Source organism: Gracilinanus agilis, chromosome 4 (assembly GCF_016433145.1).
Source record: "Gracilinanus agilis isolate LMUSP501 chromosome 4, AgileGrace, whole genome shotgun sequence".
Lineage (NCBI taxonomy): Eukaryota > Metazoa > Chordata > Mammalia > Didelphimorphia > Didelphidae > Gracilinanus > Gracilinanus agilis.
Genome location: NC_058133.1, coordinates 193,931,673 through 193,946,295, shown reverse-complemented (window position 1 = coordinate 193,946,295; position 14,623 = coordinate 193,931,673).

The following is a 14,623-nucleotide window of genomic DNA, read 5'->3' as shown; positions in this document are numbered from 1 at the left end:
CTCGCACCTTAAGAGATGTGCGACAACCTTGTGAGGTAGGTAGTATGGTTATCTCCACTTTACAGGTAAGCTAACTGAGTTTTAGAGAAATTAACTTATTTTAGAGGATAGGTTTTTAGGGTCGAGAGAGACGTTTGAGATAATTTAGCTTAACACCCTAGGGTTAGAGAAAAGAAAACTCAGGTCTAGAGAGGAGTAACTTAAGGCAATTAGCCAGCCATATTAAGCCCATATAGCAATTCATTTGTGCTAGAGGCTGAAGGCTGCAAATAAAAGAGTTAACTTAGCCTTTTCTCTCAAGGAACTTAAATTCTAATAATATTTGACTTGCCTGAGGTCATACTAGTAGTGAAGTGCAAAATTGAGATTTGAAACCTGTCTCTAACCTAGTAAACTGCTTTTTGGCTTTCCACCAAACAAGGCTCCAAAGATCATGATAGTCTAGTAGGGTGTTAGCAAACCTATGACATGTGTTTCAACACTGACACGCATAACCATTTTCGATGACATGTGGCCACATGGGGTGGCATACAGAGAAGTATGAGGCCGCATGTGGAGGGTGAAATATTTGCAGTAGTGTAGACACTTTGTGCACTATAGACGACAATTCTACCTATATTAATTTAACTATTTTGGTTTATTAAATACAGTTATATATTATAATTTATACATTTTTGTTATTTAAACTAAATATCATGAAATTATGGTGTGGTTTTTTTTCTGAAGTGACACACCACCTGAGTTATGTTCGATTTTTTGGCGAATTTTGACCCACCAAGCTCAAAAGGTTGCCCATCACTGGTCTAGTAACTGATAGAACCAGCTTGAATGCAAGCCTTGTGACTAGTCCAGTGTAGTCTTTATTATATAACGAAACCACTTATTTTTCATGATCACCTGAAAGCCAATACTAGTTCTCTCTCCAGCTTCACATTTCTGATGTGAAAATTAATACAATAAGCAAGCTATCTCCATTAAGAAAGCGTCAATTAGTCCATGCATCAATACCCTGTGTACAAGTTCATTTAAGCAATGTTGGAGTCCAGAAGAAAATTGAGAAAGTGACTGGGCCATTCTGCAGGCAGTTGGGATGATAATAATGGATATCAAAGAGCCCAATTCTTACTCTGATTCTCGTTTTTCCTCCCAAAAAAAGTAATCATTTGACAGTGAAGGTTTGTGATTTTCCATAGGAAAAAAAATATAGCAGTCTGGAGGTCATTTTCCTTGGTAGGAAAAAAAAAAGAAGCAAAACAAGAGTTGAATAGTTTCTGTGAAAACCATTATCATCAAAGTTGGAAATATTAAGCAATAGTAGTTGAAAGGAAACAGATCTCAAATGAGAAGGTAAGAAAGGAGCTTACTGGCCTCAATGAATCAACAATAAACTACTCAAGCTACTGAAAGAACTTTAGGAATATGATTGCCGAGCTGTGTTGGCAATGATATTTGAAAAAATAATGGGGCAAATGAATGTTGCCAAAGAACTTCTGCTACACAAAGTTCTTGATTTTCAGACAAAGAAAAAAAATAGATTCTTTAAACTACGGGCCATTGAGCTTGACTTCCATTTCTGACAAAATTTTAAAACAATATATAAATGGATAACTTGCGAACACTTAGGAAGGGAAGTAGTGATCAACATAGATTCATATATGATACCATATCCTATCACACTGGGTTGATTTGTTGGTTAGTTTTTCTTTGCTGCTTTTTTCCCCTCTCTATTCTCTGTTATAAGGTTATACTTTGCTACATTATGTGGCTTGTTGGAAAGGGGATAAATGGGAACAGTTGCATTCTGGTATGAATATAATCTAAAAACAAGATATCAGTAAAAGTTTTAAGAAAAAGAGCAAGTTATACTAAACCTTATTTCCTTTATAGATCAAAAAAGTGCCATAGATATAACACATATGAATTTCATGAAGACATTAGACAAGAGTCTCTTATGATACCCTTGTGGACAAGATGGAGAAACATGAGCTAATGAAAATACAATTAGGACAGCTTCAGGAACTAGTTAAACAGCTGTTAAACACCCTCAAACAGTGATTAATAGAATGCTGTCAGCCTGAAGGGACTCTAGTTACAGCTACTAGGCTTTCTCCCAGGAGCTTTTACTACTCAACATTTTTATCAACTTACATAATAGATAAATGCATACAGTAGGGGCCCATATCCTCATGGGGATGTGTTCCAAGATCTACTGCAAATGGCTGAAACACAGGATATAAATGAACATCTGCTGGTTTCAAATATTTTCGCTATATTTGTTTCCCTCTCTCTCACTCATCTTGCCCCTCAGCAATCTCCCACAGACCTCCCAACCCTCCCCAAAAAAGAAAGAAAGAAAATGAAAGCAGAAGAGACAGCTGCAGAGAACAGACCTCTGCTGCTGGACCTCCTGAGTTCTATGGATGACCTCCAGGGTTTCACAGTTGTCACTGGATAACTGAAACCACAGAAAATGAAACCACAAATGATGGGGCCCTACTGTACTTGTAAATTTGAAAATACTGTAAAACTGGGAAGGAAAGGTAATATGCTGAGTGACAGAATTGAGATCCCAGAACAACTTGACAGGCTAGAGCAATAGATAGACTCTAAGAAGAGAAAACAATCTTTCTGACATAGATAGGGTAATGACTGGATGTGCAATTGTATTGGTATAGGGAGCCCTACTGAGGAACTTCCTCTGCTAGTATGTCTGGGCTCCTGTGTAGAAAGCTGCCAAGAACAGTGAGAGGTTAGGTGACTTGCCCTGAGTCAAGATTAAATTTAACATGAAAAGTCCTTCACTCAGATCCCAAAAAAATCAACTCTTCCATTGCAGTCTAGGAAAAACATGACTAAACCTAGTACTTTTAGTGCACTATAAGCTCAAGACAAGTCCAATTTTGACATAGCTAAAGAAGCAAACATGGTATATTACATAATAGAAGTATAATGTCCAAATTCAACTAGACTATGCCTATCAGGCCACATCTGTAATATTGCAACTGGTTCTGTGCAACATGTTTTTGAAGGTCACAAACAAGGAATGCATACATATATGGTGCTGAGGATGCTAAGAAAATAGGATGCAACGTCATCTAGAAATATTTATCTTAGAAAAAAGAAGACTTTGTAGGAGGTAGGAAGGAGAAAATAAATAATTTGAAAGGTTCTCACTTGGAAGAAAGATTATACTTGTTTGACCTCTGAACACAAATAAGAGAACTGTATTTATTATTGCAACTTCTATCCATTGTTCATGCTGTGGGGAGAGGAGAGTGAGGCAGAAGATAGAGTAGATCTTTTTACAAGATAACCCTTCATATTTTTTAAGATAGCTATTCAGTCCTCATGTATCTCCTCTCCTCCGCCTCATTCTCCTTTATTTTATACTAAACAGTACCAGCTCCTTTAGCCCAGGGGTTCCCAAACTTTTTTGGCCTATCACCCCCTTTCCAGAAAAAAATATTACTGAGCGCCCTGGAAATTAAATTTTTTTAAATTTTAATAGCAATTAATAGGAAAGATTAATGCACCTGTGGCCATCACTGCCCCCTTGGATCACTGCAGCGTCCACTTTGGGAATCACTGCTTTAGCCCATCTTCATTTGTAATGGAGTCAAGGCCCTTTCCATTTTGGTTATCATCCTCTGGGCACTTTCCAGTTTATCAATCTTTTTTAAATCATTTTACCCAGAACTGAATACAGTGCTTAAGATGAGGTCTGATGAAGGCAGGATATTGTGGGATATTCTCTCCCTGTTCCGGCAAGCTAAAATACAATAGCTGAGTACGTAGTAAAACTATCAATAAATGTTTTATATATCTCTATTCCTCTTGATGCAGCCTTTTTTTTTAATTCTTTTTTTTCCCCCAATTACATGTAAAAACAATTTTCAACATGTTTTTCAAAATCTTGAGCTCCAAACTCTCCTTCAATTCCTCCCTTTCCCTTCCCCAAGAAGGCAAGCAACCTGACACAGGTCATATGTGTGTAAGCCATGCAATCAGTCATGTTTTGAAAGAAAACAAACACAAAAAGCAAGAAAAAGTTTTTTAAAAGGATGCTTCAATCTTCCAGACTCCATCAGTTCCCTTTCTAGAAGGGAATAGCACTTCTCATAAGATCTGGAAAATTGGCTTGGATCATTGTGTTGCTAAGAATATCCAACTCATTCACAACTGATCATTATAAAATAGTGCGCTTATGGTATATAAAGTTCTAGTTCTGCTCATTTTACTTTATCAGTTTTGTCTTTCCAGGTTTGGTTTTTTTCATCATTTCTTGTAGTATTCCATTGTAATCATATACTACAACTTGTTCAGCCATTCTCCAAATGATGAACATCCCCTCCATTTCCAATTCTCTGCCACCACAAAAACAGCTGGTGTAAATATTTTTATACTTATAGGTCCCTTTCCTTTTTGTTTTTTTGTCTCTTTGGGCCACAGACTTAGTGGTGATATTCTTGGGTCAAAGGGTATACACAGTTTTAAAGCCTTTTGGCCATAATTCAGAATTGCTCTCCAAAATGTTTTTTTTTTTAAATTTTTTTTTTTAAACCCAACTTCTGAGTATTGTCTCATAGTTAGAAGAGTGGTAAGGGTGGGCAATGGGGGTCAAGTGACTTGCCCAGGGTCACACAGCTGGGAAGTGTCTGAGGTCAGATTTGAACCTAGGACCTCTGGTCTCTAGGCCTGGCTCTTAATCCACTGAGCTACCCAGCTGCCCCCTCCAATTCTAATTTTTAAGGAATTTTCTTCAGTGAGATTTTGTACTTCCTTTTTCATTTGACCAATTATATTTTTCTTATTATTTTTTTTAAACTCTTACTTTCTATCTTGGAATTGATACTGAATATTCCTAGGCAAAAGAGCAGTAAAGGCTAGGCAGTTGGGGTTATGTGATTTGTCTAGGGTTGCACAGCTAGGAAGTATCTTAGTCCAACTTTGAACCCAGAACCTCCCATCTCCAGGCCTGACTTTCTATCTCCTGAGCCACCTATGTGTCCCCAATTCTACTTTTTAAGGAATCCTTTTTTTTTAACTTCTTTTAATATTTTATTTCCCCAATTACATGTAATAACACTTTTCAACATGTATTTTCCAAAATTATTAGATCCAAATTGTTTCCTTCCCTCCATTCCCTGCTCCATCCGGAAATGGTAAGCAGTTTCATCTGGGTTATACATGTATTATCATGCAAAACTTCCATATTGTTCATTGTTGTAAGAGAATACGCATAAAAACTAAAACCTCCAAAATAAAAAAAAATGGAAAAATAGTATGCTTTGATCTGCAAAGGAATTCTTTTCTTCAATTATTTTTTGTAGTTCTTTTTCTATGTGGCAAATTCTGCTTTTTAAGGAGTCCTCTTCTTAAATGGGTTTTTGCATAAGTTTTGTATATATTTATATTGAAAGTAATGTGTAAATTATTTGGGACAAGCAGTTTGATGTGGTTTCATTTTGTGAAAGCTATGGTTATGCACATATTCTACTGACACTAGTGTTAAACACAGTATCTGATCTAAACTAGATCAAAGTGGTATCTTCACCTTTAGTTAGTTTTCTGTCAGGGGAATATTGGGTTTTAATTCTGTGATTTTTTTTTTTTTTTAGACCCTTACCTTATTGGCTCCAAGGCAGTAGAGTGGTAAGGGTAGGCAATGGGGGTCAAGTGACTTGCCCAGGGTCACACAGCTGGGAAGTGTCTGAGGTCAGATTTGAACCTAGGACCTCCCATCTCTAGGCCTGGCTCTCAATCCACTGAGCTACCCAGCTGCCCCCTTTAATTCTGTGATTTTAAAGAGTGCATATTGCTCCAAGAAAACATGCCAGTATCTTAAAGTGCACACACATCATTGATTCTTAAGAGATACTGCAGGACCTAGTAGTTTGGAGAAGTTAATTAAGCTTTTCAGGTCAGTGGTGGAAAAGGATCTGTCTCACTGAAGCCTCTGGAAAGGTTGTTTAAGAAAAATACCAACAACTATGAAACAATTTAATCCTCAGAAAACAAGCAGAACTTAAGAGGAACTTTTGGAAGCTTCTTAACTTTGGAAGAACATTGAGATGACCAGTAAAAGAATAGTTTCTAACCATTGCTTAAAAGAAAAAATCATATTGTTATAGACTAAATAGTACAAAAACTGGAGAACTGAAAATTAGGAAAAGGTATTTTTTTAATAGCTAAAATATTTATTAAACTCTAGGTGTGTGCAGTGCTAAGTATTGTGTTAAATGTTGGTACTAACTAAAAGAAAGGCTGTTCTCCTGCCCTTATATAACTTACATACTAATAAGGGAAGACTATCCATAAAATGCATCTGAAAAGGAGAGAGAAGAGGAAGTTACTGGCCTGGGGACAAGGTAGAAAAGTCTGGAGAGTTATGGGGCTAATCCTTAACTGCTGATGTAAGTACATCCTCAAATGGAAATTCCTAGGAGGAATTTACCAATGGGTCAGGGAAATCCTGGAGATTGAGGTTTGGGGGGCTTGAAAAGTTGGGAAGGAATCCAGATTCTTGAGCTGAAGGTGTGAAGGGAAGAAAATCAATTTTTTAGGTTCAGTGCTATACCAAAACCATTGTTAGAAGAAACCCAGATGAGCCTGTAAAATCTGAATATTGTCATCCAAAGGTAAAATATACCCCCTCCCCCAAAAAAACTTATTTAGGGTTTTTTGTCTTTCCTGGAACTACTGGGCTAGATGGGCTGAAGGCCTTGTACCATTGAGGAAATGATGACCTTGATGAGAAGCACAATTATTTCCAAATTATAAAAATTCCCAAAAGGAGATAGAATGAATACCGTAGCTCAGACCTTGCACTGTGCCTTATAGCCCAGAAAGCTAAAAAAAATGTATCCAAGAAGTGGAGAGAAGCATGATTCATTGACCTGAAAACAAACCCATTAGATTATGAATTCCTTGAAGACAGAGACTGACTTTTGCCTTTAGTGTCTCCAGCAATTTAGCACCTCCCTGGCACATAATAGATGCTTAATAAGTGTTTACTGATTGGTTCATTGATTTAAACTCCATTGAAAATCTATGGGCTTTAATCAAGGCTAGACTTGAAAAAATAGACTATTACATTTCCTACCCAGTGTAATAAAAATGTGATTGCATGAATCACTCAGCAAAAATTTATTAAATGCTTATTATGTACTAAGTTCAGAGCAGAGTAAAAAAAAGCAAAAGTGTCTTCTCAGGAAACTTATTTTAGTGGGAGGATAACATGATAAAGTATTAAAGTATGTGCCAAGATCTTGTAAACTCAATGCCAGATTCTGTAAAACAAATGGTTGCAGCAAAAGAAGGCTATGTTGTATATTAAATGGTTTTTAGAGATGTCAAATATTATAAGGTTTATTATATAATGTCAATAAATTTAATCATTTTACTCTCTCCAAGTTTGCTCATTACTGTATAGATTTACATTTTTGTCTTTGCCCCTTAGAATGTAATTTCCTCGAGGACCAAGGCTTTTATGTTTTTCATAGTTCCCTAAGGGATTAGCACAGTGCTTGATACTTAGTATAGGACTTTGATTGATTGATTGAAATCACATGTTAGCCTCCTGGCCACACTCACCCATGCAGGTAACTCATAAAACTTAAAAATGAGTTATCAGGTGGTAATGGGTACTAAAGAGTTCCCCATCCTGATGAAGTTATACATTTGGACCAATAATAAAAATAAAACTGTAAGCAAAAGGAAATAATCAACCCAATGTCTTTTTTTTTAATTTTTTATCTTTTAGAATATTCTTCCATGGTTACATGATTCATGTTCTTTCCCTCTCCCCCAAACTCCCACCCTCCCTCCCCATAGCTGACACACAATGCCACTGTCAACCCAATGCCTTTTAGTATAATTTTTAATCTGGAAAAAACTTCCTAGAATAGGTAAAACTACAACTAAACTTTGAGATGGGCTACTAAGGAATCTTTTCACCTTGAAACTTTTATTAAACTTTTGTTAAATATTTGAGTGCTGTCCAAAAGAAAGGTTTCTGAGCTGCTTTTGTGTATACACCAGATTTGTGGTGAAAGCATTGGCTCATCTCCTTGGAGTACAAAAAATAAAAGCCATACAAATAAAGCAAATCATGCAGCCCTCCAATTTCTGTGTTCAAAATATTTTCTAGAGTAAGGCAACCTTCCTAAAAAGGAGCTACACAGAGCAATAAAAATGTCAACACTCCCTTCTCCAGGACTCCATAGACCTGGTAATAGGAGTATTTTCTACACAGTAGAAGTTTATTTTTCACAGAGCCAGTTATTCTTTAATCTTGGTACCCTTGCTTTTATGTCCAAATGCACCCAACCATTCATTCAGTCATAGAAAAAGAATTGAAATTATGGTTTCTCACTTTTCTTCACCATATGACCCAAAGCAAGTCACCTCTTAAGTAACGAGAATATGTGATATGATAGAAAGGTACATGTACATGTAAATTTGGAGGTGGTGGATTGGGAATAAAGTCTAACACTAATCATCTGATCTCAGGCAAGTAATGTAAACTTTAAAAAAGGTTTTTTTTGAACTTCATAAAACATCAACAGACATAATCATTCACATAATTATATGCTAAGTAGAAAAAAAAGACTATATTAAATCAAGACTATTCTGTACAATTTCTTTTTAAGTACACCTTAAATTTCACCTCAGTATCAACATGGCCCTGCTTGCCTCTTTCTGAACTTTCTATTTCCTTCTTTGGGTTTTAGTCAATTGATGCTCTTTTCTCTCTTTTTCATCCCTATTAGTACTATCCTCACTTCCCTGCCAAAAAATAAAACGTAAGTCCTTTTGTAACAGATAGTAAAGAAAATTGTAATTTGACCATATCTGAAAATGTTTGTTTTGCATATCTCTCAGTGTCATTTTTTTAGAGTCAAGATTGGTCTTTGAATTAAAAGAATTCTTAAACTTTTGCAGTGGTTTTCTTCTATAATATAGTCATTTAATAAATTGTCCTGGTTCTGTTAACTATATAATGTATCCATTCATAGAAATTTTCTGTGAATCATACTTTGTCATTTATTATGGCTTGATAATGTTCTATTATATTCATATGGCATAATTTGTTCATCCCTACCCAAACAGATGGGCAACCACTTAGACAACAAGTATTCTAACCTGGTCTAAATATCAGAGCCAAATAAAGGTAGTATCAAGCCCACCCTTTTTTACATAAGCCATATCTTGGACTTCTTTTTCTTTCAGCCATTGTCACCATCACTTCTTTTTTTTTTTTACAACTTTTCCTCCTTTGAAGTTTATAGTATCAAAATTTTCCATATTATTCAAAATATGGTGATTGTCATTTGCCAGTCCTAGGTTATTCTCCTGCCTTTCTCAAGGATTTCAGCACCTGAATCACTGTCTAGCTCTCCTTTACAACTTTCTGTTCTTATTCTAGGAGACTTCACTTATTAATTAAAATTAATGCCCCTAGCACCTTCCTAACCTCCTAAAATTTCAATCTCTTTATGTCTTATGATGTCCTTTATTCTACCTTAGGCACACGCAGGGATAATCACACTCTGAATCTCACCATTATTCACTAATAGTCCACTTCCTTCAAAATCTAACTTATTTTTCCAACTCTCTCTAAATCTCACTGTCATCAGAACCTCCAATTCTTCCATCACTCAGTTCTTTCCCCCTACTCTGTCTTTACTTTCCTTCCTTCTCATCCCTGACTCTAATATTAACTAATTCAACTTCTCACTGTTATCACTTCTTAAATCCCTCATTTCCTTGTCCTATCAAAACTCATAACTTGCCAAACCCCACTCCTGAATTAATTCCATCTTCCTTTTCTGTTCTTTTAAAAAAAATATATATTTATATATATATATATTTCATTTAACAAGTCTATTCTCTCCCAATCTACTTAGAAAAGAAAAACAAAACTTTTGTGACAAATATACATTTTCAAGCTAAATAAATTCCTGCAATATTTTTCCTTAGACTTTGGTCATGTCCAAAAATGTCTCTCATTCTGCATTATGAATTCATTTCTTCTCTGGCAGGAGGTAGATAGATTGTTTTTATCATCATGGAATCATTGTTGGTCATTACATTGGTTAGAACTCTTTTCTTTCAAAATTGTATGTGTCTTTATAATATTATTAATAAATTGTTTTCCTAGTTCTGCTCATTTGATTATGCATCGGTTTACGTATATTTTCTCAGGTTTCTCTTAACCTATCCTTTTTGTCATTTTTTTTAAACCCTTACTTTCCATCTTAGAATCAATACTAGGTATTGGTTCTAAGGCAGAAGAGTGGTAAGGTCTAGGCAATGAGAGTTAAGTGACTTGCCCAGGGTCACACAGCTAGGAAGTGTTTGAGGCCAGATGTGAATCTAGGACCTCCCATCTCTGGGCCTGACTCTCAATCCACTGAGCTACCCAGCTGCTCCCACTTTTTGTCATTTCTCAAGGCATAACAGTATTCTATTGCATTTGGCTTCTTAGCTCTTACATGCTGCCTAATGGAATTGAAAGAAGTCATGGAAGCATGTTGACTGGGTGCACTATAAATTCATATTGTCCAATTTCAATTGGATCTTCAGTGTAGAGAGGCAATCCTTTTTTTCTTTCCTAATTGATTCCCTATTTCCCACAAAAGCTATTCTGAACCTCCTCTCCACATTTCTTAGAGCAAACCTTTTCCCACCCTCCCCCACTACCTCAGCTGAGGACCTTTCTTACTTTACTAAGAAAATTAGAGCAATAGTTCCCTTTTTCCCCTTTCTATTTCAAACATATAGTATCTCACTCTCTTTTCCCCTATTCTATTATAACAAAGTGCCTATTTTCCTTACCAAGACCAATCCTACATGTGCCCATAATCCTACCCTTTGCCTTCAATTATTCTTCCTACCTTCTCTCTAACCTTCAACCTTTCCCTATGCACTGGTACCTTCTCTACTGCCTTCAAACATACCCAAGTCCCCCTCATTCTAGTAAGAAAAAAAATTTTCACTGAACTCTTAACATTCCCTCAGTCTTTAGTCTTTTTTTTTTTTAAACCCTTACCTTCTGTCTTGGAGCCAATACAGGGTATTGGCTCCAAGGCAGAAGAGTGGTAAGGGCTAGGCAATGGGGGTCAAGTGACTTGCCCAGGGTCACACAGCTGGGAAGTGTCTGAGGCCATATTTGAACCTAGGACCTCCCATCTCTAGGCCTGACTCTTATTCCACTGAGCTACCCAGCTGCCCCCCTCAGTCTTTAGTCTTATCTCTTTGACCTTTCTCAGCCAAACTCCTAGAAAAAGCTGTCTATGTTCTTTGTTCCTATCATCTTTCCTCTTACCTCAACCATTTCCAATCTGGCTTAGTACTGAACTGAAACAACTTTCTCTAGTGAACTATTTTTCTTCTTTTTTTTAATAATCCTTACCTGATCAACTGTGATTGGCTTAGTTACTCTCAGAAATACAATGATCAAGGTCAGTTCTGAAGGACTTATGACAAAGAACTCCATCTCCAGAGAAAGAACTATTGGAATAGGGTTGCAGATGAAAGCATACTATTTTTCACTTGTTTATTTGGGTTTTTGTTTAGGGGTTTTGGCTTTATATGATCATTCACTTACAAAAATGAACAACATAGAAATAATAATACAAGTATAACCCAGATTGAATCATCTACAAGCATCGGGATGGGGAAGGGAAGGGAGAGAGGGAGGTTGTTTGGATCATATAACTTCAGAAAACTTATATGGCAATTTATTACATGTAATTGGTAAAAAATAAAAAAATCTGGGCACTATGAAAATAAATGAATAAATAACTCTTACCTTCTGTCTTAGAATACATCCTAGCCCTTGCTGCTCTTCCTAGCCCTTGCTGCTCTTGCAGCAAGGGCTAGGATAGTGGAGTTGAGTGAGTTGCCATGGTGGCATAACTAAGAAGTGTCTGAGGCCACATTTGAATCCAGGTCCTCCCAGTTCCAGGCCTGGCACTTTATCAGCTGTGCTACCAACTGCCACCCAGTGAACTCTTATTTGCCAAATCTTATGATTTGTTTGTTTTTTAAGTTCTAATCTTATTTAACTTCTCTGCTGCATGTGACACTCAACTACCTTTTCTCCTCCTGCATACTTTCTTTAGTTAGTTTTTTTTTAAACCCTTACCTTCCATCTTAGAATCAATACTGTGTATTCATTCCAAGGCAGAAGAGTGGTAAGGGCTAGGCAATGGAGGGTTAAGTGACTTGTTCAGGGTCACATAGCTAGGAAATGTCTGAGACCAGATTTGGATTTAGGATGTCTCATCTCCAGGACTGGCTCTCAATCCATTGAGCCATCTAGCTATCCCCTAGTTTGACTTTTCATGACACTCTTTTCTCCTGTTTTTCATTTTACTTGTCTGATCAGCCTCTTCCCAGTCTCTTTTGCCGAATAGTCATTCATTTCATATACCCTAGCTCTGGGGTGGCAAAGGTATGGCACGAATGCTGGAAGGGGCTGCTCCCCTCCCCCTCTTCACCTGAGCCTGAGAACATTTTTCATATCATCTGCCCCTCTGCCCAACAGCCCAGTAGGAGCATTTCCTCATTTCCTCCCTCCCCTGTCTGGGGTAAGGTGGGGGCTCACATGCAGTGTGAGGGTTGCAGTTTGGGCACTCCATTCAGTATCACTGCCCTACCTGTTGGTGTTCATCAAGTTTTGGTCTTGAATCCTGTTCTTTTCCCATACTCTGTTTTGGTCAGTTCAACTCCCAGGCTTCATATCTCTTTGCAGATAACAGCTCTATTCAGCAATAAAAGAACGTTAATTAAGAACCAAGCACTGGGTAAGGTGCTGAGGATACAAATAATGAGACAATCCTTATCCCCAAGCAGCTGACATTCTAACCAGAAAGACAAGAGGCATGTAGTCATATATAGAATGCATGTAAAGAAAATAAATGATTGTTGACTTGATTTCTGGAAACATCTCAAACAACATGTCCAAAATAGAATTTATCTTTTCTCCCAAATCCACCCCTCTCCCAAACTTTGTTATCTGTCAAAGCCACCATCATTCTTTCACTTTTTCAGGTTCGTAACTTTGGCATTAACTCTGCTCTTTACTCTTCCTCACCTCACATATTCAACATGATGATTCCAACCTCTACATTTTGCTCTCAGTCTTATACTCATACCGTTTGAGATATCTAATAAATAGTTGGTGATGTGGGACTGAAGCACATAGAAGAAACTGTTGATTGGCACATAACTGATGCATAATAACTACTAAACTTATTGATTCATAACAGCAAACACTGGTACATACAAAATAGTTTGAAAATTAGGTGGTCCAGGGAATTGTTTACAGAAGAGAGAACTCCTGAACTGAGCCTTTTAAAAGGGACACCAAAAACAAGTCTTTGCCCTCAAGAAGCTTACATTTATCTACAGAGTAATGTGAAAAGTTAATTATGTACATATGTAATATATGCAAAGTAAATAACACGATGTAAATTAAATAATATTAAATAAGGTAAATTATATTGCTAAAAAGAACTTCAAGATTAAGAACCTAGGTGACTGGATTGAATGAATGGATGCATAGTTGAATGGATTAAGCGTTTACTAGGTGCAAAACTCTGGGGATACAAATAGAAAAGTTATGGACTTTTCTCTCAAGGAGATTTCAGCCTTAGGGGAAGGAGAGTGGAACCCTGGAGAGTAACAAGAAAAGTTTGGAGATGGGAAGATGTATTGAGGGATTACTTATTACCTAAGGGGTAATAGCAATATTTTCAGGCTCCTACGAGAGCAAGAAATTTTCGGCAAGACCTACAATGTTTCTCTCAGGCAGCTGAAAACATAATAGAAAAGTTGGAGGCAAACACACAGTAAGGTTACTAAGGAAGTTGCTTGCTAAGGTAAACTTCCAATAAAGTCTTGTTTAAAAAAAAACAAACAGGATGTAGCCTATCAATAAAGATTTGTTTTAGTTAAAAAAAGGGCATCCATATTCTCGCGAGAGGTCGATGACTTGTTCGTCACTCGTCTATCCCGTCTCGCGTAGTTTGATAGCGCCTGGAAAGGAGAGAGTAAGGAAATAGGGAAGGGAAAAGTGGCCGGAGGCCGGTGCTTCTCTCGCGAGAGTAGCGTTAATCTCGCGAGATTTGGGCTGCGTCTCCCACCCCCCCCCACCCCCAGCCTCAGCTAAGTGCCGTTTCGGTTTAACCTAGTGTGTGTGAGTGTGAGAGCGTGTGTGAGAGTGAGTGTGTGAGAGGGAGGTCTGAAGAGAGGGGAGCGGGTAGAGACTTCCCCAGGAACGAGGGACAAAGGGAGCGGGCGGGGGGGGGGGAAGGCGCCCAGACCTCGGGCTCCAGCGTCAGGAGGCCGCGGGGCGAGCCGGGCTGCCGGCTGGGGGAGGGCCCGCGCAGCCCTCACAGACAGGCCCGCTCGGAGCCCGAGGCGGCTCCACTGCTCCAGGGGGCCGGGCCGGCTTCCCCCACCCCTTGCCCCGAGGCCCAGCGGACGGGGCGGGAGCCTCCGCTCCTGCAACCTTAGAGGAGCTTTTTTTCTGCCTCCCCCTCCCCGACCGCCCTTTCCTCCACCTCATGTAGGAAGGAGCTGAAGTGTAGGGAGGGAGGGGGGGCCAGGGCAG